The sequence below is a fragment of the Scaptodrosophila lebanonensis genome, unplaced genomic scaffold, assembly GCF_003285725.1.
Source record: "Scaptodrosophila lebanonensis strain 11010-0011.00,11010-0021.00 unplaced genomic scaffold, SlebRS2 tig00000053-arrow-pilon, whole genome shotgun sequence".
NCBI classification, from domain to species: Eukaryota; Metazoa; Arthropoda; class Insecta; order Diptera; family Drosophilidae; genus Scaptodrosophila; species Scaptodrosophila lebanonensis.
This window is the reverse complement of record NW_022060548.1, coordinates 2,628,405-2,636,936: the sequence shown is the minus strand read 5'-3', so window position 1 is coordinate 2,636,936 and position 8,532 is coordinate 2,628,405.

The following is an 8,532-nucleotide window of genomic DNA, read 5'->3' as shown; positions in this document are numbered from 1 at the left end:
AACGGTCGCTGGCAAACTCGAACTAATGTACGATGTGCGCGCCAAATGTGGCCGGAAAATAAGTGCAAATGCTCGGCACTTGTGCATAGGATGCGGTACGAGAAACGGAAGGGGGAGTGGCAGGGGCAGTGGCGAAGTCTTGAAGCCGCTGCAAACAAAAGCTTATGCATAAATTATGAGCAGCCGTGCGCCAGATAAGCGCGATAAATTATCAAACATTTGAGCACCAAATGCAATCTGCTGCAATTCTTCGTGCTTCACTTCTTTTTATACACACACACGCACACATACATGCACAGCAACATTCATACATACTATATATACGCACACAAACGCACATAAGGCCCGTTTATCTGGCTTTTGTGTGCATCGTTTGTTGTTGCTCGTTGTCACAAAAAATTACACACAAACAATGTCAAAAGCACACCCAGCAACCATCACACACACACATACATGTATTTATTCAAACAGGCTCTTTTACACACATGGCTTTTGTATTGTCTTAAGTAGCTGGCTTTTGACGCTTGTCATTGCTGCCAGGGTCTCTGTTTTAGATATGGCAGCGTGATAACGAAGGCTATCACACAAAAACAGTTTTTCATTTTGCTTCATACTTAATAAATTTATTTTGTTTTTATTTTTTTTGAACACAACATAAGTAGAGAAGCAATAACTTAAATCTCTGCTTAACGCTCTAACTATTGATCGCTTAATACTTATTTTAAATTGGAATTGTCGCAGTAGTTATACACTTATACTTAAACTCAAGCTTCTCATATATTTTCTACGGAATGCCGCTACTGTTTATGTGTTGATAATATATTTGAAGCCTAAGCCTGCCTAAGCTAAGTAAAAGGCTTCCTTCTGGTATTTTCAAATCATATGTATTATATTGCTGCCTTACTCGTACGTATATTTTTCTAGTTGTTCATTATGTTTCGATTATATGGTAGTAAAATCATTTTAACTTCGCTTGTCGCCTTAAAGCTTTATTGTGGGAAATTTTGTGTACTAACCTAACCTAATCAAATGAATACTTTCAAACTTTAATTAAGCACATTTTTAAAGGTTTTATTAAATGCTTGAGATTTTGATATGCTTAGTATCAATAACATATGCTACTCCCATCTCTATTTTACACTCACAGTCTCACAATCGCCACTCCCCCTTTTCATTCACCACCTTCTCCCCCGCTCCAATCCCCTTCCCCTCCACCATAACCCTCCTGCATCGCTATTCACAGTGTTGTTTTTATTACAGCGCCTTTTATGCGCGCCTCGGCACGCCGACGGAAACGGAAGTTTCAACGCGCAGCGGAAATTATTGTTTAGCTTTATTGTTTAGACTGCTTTAGAAATTAGTTTGTCGAATTATTTTTGTTTAGTCATCTTTGGGTTTTGGTTTTGTGGCTCGGCCGTTCAACACATAGCCATTCAGTTCGCCAGCATAATTTGTGGGGCGTGTCTGGAATGCTTTTAAATTTATGGCATCCAAAATGGTTCGGCATTGCGTGTTAAGCACACACACACACACATGTGTGTAAGCAAACACACCATCTACATATAGTTTATGTGGGTGAGAGTGTCTTTTATTCAAATCGCGTGGGTGTAGGCCTAAAGTTTCCTAACTGACAAGAACACGTTTGCCAGCCATATGTGGTTTATAAAATAAAACCGGCAAGTTCTTCTTTCAAGCCTTAAAGAACGATCATAAAATATAAATGTATGGTTAAACTTTATGTTTTTATAAGATTTTATGTTAATTACATTTAAAAGTATAATAACACTATCTATGCGAAACGAAAGTTTCCATTTAATATTTAAGAAACCACTAACAGAAGTATAAATGTAAAATACTGGTTTCAGATGCTATAGAAATAATTTGTGGGTGCATTAAAAACACATATATTGATGAAATAGTTTCTTTCAAAGAATATGATACTGAAAAAAATGAGTAGACTCTTGAATACTCATTATTATGGCACATACGTGTATATGAGTTTAGAAACGGCTTTACTCTACGTTTGGATAATACAAGTCTACTAAATTTGATGTCCCCAGCTGCTATAGTTCAAAAATTCTCAGTCGGACATGCCTATATCGATTCAGTCCGTTATGCTTATAATATGATATGTGCCTGTATATACTATTCTGTAACTTTTACTACCGTTCTTAAGCTGTTAGGTTCATAATTGGTTTTATCTTTATATCAGGGACTGTAATCATTGTAATATTATAAAAATTAAAAAATAATTATTATTTTTGCATTGTATTCATTTGCATACAATATAATAATTCATGAGTCTTACTTTAAAACTTAACTAATCATTACCTAATTTGAAAAAAAAAATCATAAAATATTGATTATTCTTTGAGATTTGCAACGTCCTTAATAAAAATATGTATATTTTCAAACTATATTATGCCAGTTTTAAGGACACTTTTAATAAAAACTGAACAAAATAAGTCAAGTCTTATGATCGCTCAGATGTCATTTAATGTGAATGAATCTTCTCTGTGTACCATAATGATATGAAATTATAAGTAGTTCCCATTGAGGGTCTAGAGAAAGCCATAAATGGTGGTCGAATACAGCCAATGCCTCAGCAATATTTAATGGTTTGAAACACTACCACATAATTGAAAATAAACCTACTATTTAGTGTTACTTTCTCACAAAATATCTGGACATTTTTAATACCCACAACGTACTACGTCCAGTTAATCAACATCCTTAATTATTCATGATGTAAATCCAACGAGATTTCTTCTAATTGAGAGCTTTATATCATTTAAGCACAAATTAAAATGCCATACCAATTGAAAACTCTGACATTTGCCTTTAGCCCGACATTCGAGCATCCGAATAGCCAGCCTGTAAGGCAAGGGCGACAATGTTGGAAAATCGACTGCTGGAGCGTGGTATCCAATGAACCGCACACAACTGCCAATGCAGCTGGGGGGAGGTATGTCGGCTCCAGAGACTGGCCATTGAACACTTTAATTTGATTGCTTCCAGTTAATGGCAAACGCTGTGCATAAAATTAATGAACTCGATGCGAAAGTTCCTCAAATTCTTGTCGTCAATACTGTAGTGTTGTCTGACATTTTAAGTGTCCCAGTCAGCAGATCAAGTCAGCAGAAATGTGACACTGCACTTTAAGCTATTTAAATATTTATAAATATAAAAAGAAATAGGGTATGCTTAGATAAACGAAAAAAAGGAAGAAGTCGTGAGGGAAAAGTATATTGTAAGAAGCTGCAAAAAATAAAACGACAAGCGCTGCATTCACAACATTTTTTATTGCCTGGCAAAAAAAATATAAGCAGCAGTAGACGATGAAGCCGAGCCAAGTCGCAACATTTCGTTTTCAATTTGTGTCGCCTGCTTTGTTGTGCGTAGACAAAGTCCTGACTCCTGCTAGTGCTGCTGGTCCTGCTGTCGCCTCCTCTTTGTCCTGGGTGGACGGGAACTAAATGTGACAAGATGTCTGCCATTGGAGCCACTTTAAACAGTACGAAAATTGCCTTTATTGTCGCCCACCCTCCTCAGTGAAGGGCGCGGACCTTCAGCTAAGTTGCATGCAACTATGGAGGAGCTGCATCTGGAATTGCGTGCAGACATTTTCCTGCTAAAGCAAGAAAAGCTACTGAGTCAGCCAGTCAGTCAGGCAGTCGGTCAGACAGCCGTACTGTGCGCGGCCGTGCTTTTTGTATTTGTCCTTTGTCACTTAAGCAATCCGTCACTCATGCAGTCAGTCAGGCAGTCATTCAGTCACTCACTACCCGGTCTGTGCAATTTTACGGCACTTGACATTCGCCATTGCTTACATTTGGCTGTGTGCTTATTTGGTATTTCAACTTGACTTAAATGGCTTTTGTCTGCCCTGCTTGCTTAAGAGTTCCCTCGGCTTATTTAATTTAATTGTTGACTTCTCTCTTCAATTGCTGCATTCCTTCTTCTGCTTCTTTTTTGTGACTGTAGACTAAATGTGCCAACGCCCTCAACCTACGAGTAGGTCAGTGAGGAACAATTTTTGTTAAATACAGATTAAAATCACACAGTTGGCAGGCTCTCAAATTTTAGACAAGATCAGTGCAAATGAACGAACAACAAATTTGAATTAAATTCTAACACAATTCACTAGTGAAAATGATTGACAGCAATAAGTTATAATTAAGCAAATTCCTCTCAGTTTTGACAGAGCTTGCAAATCAGAATTTAGAATATGTATATTAATTGTTAATTAATACTACACTATATTACAACATCGATGAAAAGCTGAAATTAGTCCGAAAATGTAACGTTTTGTTATAAAATGAACTATTTAACAATTTCAAATCTTATCCTTAAATTGTAAGTATAAAGCTTTTGTAAATTAAGTCTACTCTCAACAGTTAACTATTAGCTATCAAGCTGTCATACTCGTATGTGCTCAAAATATTATTAAATATTTTTGAAAATGAAAAGGTTTTTAAACAAAAATCAGTACTTTAACTTATATTAAATATTTTATCACAGAAGAGAAATTTTCTAAAGTGTTTGGAGGCTGATTCTTCTCATCAACTGAAAAGTCGGCAAAGTTCTACTGAATGCTGATAAGTTCACACATTGTCAAAAAATACGCAAACAATTTCCATTTGTGGTCAGCTCCAATTTCAAGGATGGCCTTTTGTTTCTCAATCCACATGCAGATTCGAAACCGCAATGCTATAATAAATCTCACACTTCCAATCATCTGCGTCAGTGGAGTATTAAACAGCCGCAAAGACATTCAGCATAAAATTTCTTTGCCACAGGAGACTGATTCATTTCATTATCAAAGCAAATAAGGCAGATTGCTGAAAAGTAGAGACCAACATTTATCGCTTTGTTGAAAGTATCTGAATTCAAATGGCAATGCATCTAGATAATTATAAACACACATGTGCGAATCATATCCTTTGCAAGTCCTGGTTGAATACTCTCTCACTATAGGCCTCAGCGCTCATGCTAAATAATTAAATGTTGGCAATTCGTTGCAAACAAGCAAAATAAAGTGGGTTGAAGAATACCTGACAACACTGCCACAACAGCACGCACTGCCTCTGGTTTTGTTGTTGTTGTTGTTGTTCAGTCTCCAGCTCTGACCACTGCACGGAGTTATGCCAAAATGCATTAAGAGCCTCGACAGCTATAGCTGCAGGTTGCAGGATATGTAAACGACACTGGCCTATAAAATGCAGCTGTCTGCCTGCGTTGGTGGGTGCTGTACAAAATGATTTTGCTTTTCCATTCATTAAAAAACAATTAAATATGCGACACGCGAACTTAATTACACTTTTATGTGAAAACAACAACAGCAACAACAACGGGCAACGACGATGAGGATGAGAATGAACGGACAATGACGAGGACGATGAATGTGCCGAGGGCACTGAAAAATGCGTCTGATCCGAGTTGATGACCTTCAACTCTTCCTCTCTCTCTCTCTCTCTATTTCCGTTTCTTTGTATCTCTGTCGTTCGGTCAGCTTGCGGTTTCTGTTTGCTAATGAATTTTCAGACAAACGAAGAAATTCCAGAAAACAGAGAATAGTCGACCGCAATCAATTATGGTATACCCTCTCTCTTTCAAATTTTTAACATTTTTAGTTCATACTTTTGATATCGTATTAAACAATGATTTAAACAGATAAATTCGTATTACTTTTTAATTCATTAACATTAATTGCACACAAATATAATGTCTGCACATGTATTATATACATACGTAATACATAAGGCATACTTCTGACAATAATAGTTCCTGCCAGTCGCATGTTTTAGTTCGCATTTCAAAATAAACATTTAGAAGAGCCAATCAGAAACATATTATTGATTATTTTGGATCAAAGCAAAGAAACCAATTCTGCTTCCTAAAGAAGCTATAAAATATATTTGTTATTCTTACTAAATGAATTACCCAGGAATCGATTAAATTAAATGTGTATTTAAATGCCATTCTCCTTTTCATTCCTCAGTTGATTACTGAACTCGTTCTAAGCTAAATTCATTTCCAAAGAATAAACAATATGTTCACTACAAGTACAATTATAGTTAAAGGCTTATGTAAATTCAAATCACATTTATTGGTAGTAGTTCTTAGAGTCAAAATTTAGTTAGCCTTAGTGACGTTCAGGGTTCTGACGAGGGATCAGTGTCCAGCAATGCTGAGAAAATAGAAATGTATGTGTTCGAGCAAGGGCGATATGGCCAACTTAGGACCTGTCGCAACATTTATAAAAAAGAATAGGATCGATATATCCACTGTCCGGTAGACAAAGTTGTAACCAGTCTTGATTTCTGCAGAAGCTGCAGAAACGTTCTGCTTGCAGTTTACTTCTGTTTATTACTAAAAATGTTATATGACATTACAAAATATAAATTATAAAATTATAAAATCTTTTATTGCAAAGATCAAATTTCATCTCCTATTTGGTATTCAACGCATAAAGTATGTTCCTTTGGGAATATATTATTTTGGTTATAGGGTATAAGAAGACTAAACTCTTTAAGTTGAATATTCCATAGTTGGCGTCGCTCGAAAACAATTTTGTACGTTATAATAAACAATTAAAGTGTGCGCACATTGTTTCGCCACAAAACTGTAGCGCGAATTTTCCAATTTGTAGCAAATTGCAAACTTTTGTTCGTGCGGTTTGCACGGACGCATGCAAAGCTGAGGAGAGTCGAGTGGAAGAGCAAAGAGTTGCGCCTAAAAGTAGGCTGGCAATTGCGATGAGGCCAACGATTTGCGGCCGTAAACTTCAATTGCGCGTTAAATTTTCACCGCCGCCAACGCCGCATGTCGCCATTTTTGTTGCCGATGCTACAATCTCCTTTGTTGCTGTTGTTGTTGTTACTGTTGCTACTCCTGTTGTTGTTATTAATGGCATTAATTAAAAATTTAATTTGTAACAAACTCGTTGTGTTGTTAATTTCTTGCTGTGATTTGGAACGCTGTGATTTTTTTGTCATTTCGCAACGCGAAGGTCGGAACTCGTGCTGGCTGCTGGTGTCATAAATCACCGCTGAGTGGCTTCATCTGCATTACACACACATGTGTAGATATGAAGGTGTGCACACGCCAATCAGTGTCTCCAGTTTGCGGTGGAATGAGATATGAGATGAAAGTAAATATAATTATGTAACATAATGTACGAGAACGAATATTTAAGATATTCCTTATTATTTGGCTTTGAGGGAATACATATTTCAAATAAGTTTGAGAGTGAAAATATAGAGGAGGTACCTTAAATCTGTAGAAAGAATATACCTTAAATGAACGCTGTTTAAAAGCTAAATATTCTTATTTTAACTTTTTTAAACTTGTCTGATTGCAGTAATGGCTTTCTTTCTTAGTATTCTTTTATAAAATGAGAATTAAGCTCCCATCCCAAAGTGTTTTTGTTACCTGAAATCCAAGATAACCAAAGATCCTTCGTTTGGTACAATAACCTAAGATCTAATGGAAATCTTATCATATCTATTACTTGAAGGCATATCAATTATTAAGTCAGAACATATTAAGTATTGCTTAGCTTCATAAGCAGCAATAATTTCTGGTGAGCAGCTTGAATATAATAGTGTTACAATCCAACTTTTAGAGATACATAAATATATGTCTAGGAAATAGATATATCTTTTGGTTGTTTTTGTACATAAATACACATCCCTCTCAATTATATTTGATAAATCCTAATGGTGGTCTGCAAAAGCTGAAGAAATAATGAATTAAATAAGTGAGATTTGCTGTATAAATTTTTGGTGACAAACCAGAATACAAGTAAATCAGAAATGCATCTAAACTTGCATTCTGCAACCCAATAATAACTTCAATTCATTCAAAATTATAGTTAAATACAAATTTGTATATTCTTTAATTAAAATATGTTCTGTATTTTACTTACAAGATTTTTTCACTTATAATAAAATATTAAATTATTGGTATCGCTTATGGTGCCTATAAATTACATTTAATATGGCACACGAATTCTCATACCACACACACGCACGCACACACACATGTAACTGCAGTCATAAACAATAATAAAACCAATAGCTGCGCGCCTAAAATCGCGGCTCTTCCTATATGCATATGTACTATACTATAGTATGTGTGGGCTCAACATATCCGTCCTAACTAAGCTTCACAGCTTTTGGTTTTTGTCAACGAGAAAGAAAGCCTAAAAATAAATAGAAAATAATATGATTTATGCGTTTGCTAAACTCAGACCACACACTGCCAGTACCTAACCAGGCGTGTGTAAACACACACACATACATGTGTATAAACATACATACAAACAAACACACAAACTGACAGACCAACATACAAGCAGAGAATTCTGTGTGAATGACATTGCCTGATTAGTTTGTTTTTTTTTCGTAAATTTATTTTGCGTGATTCTTGGCAACAGACCAGGGTGGCTTTTGTGCGGTTGTCGTTTCCAGCAGTAAATTTATTTTGTAGAGTAGCAGTGTTGGCTTAAATTGCGCATACGCACTGTAG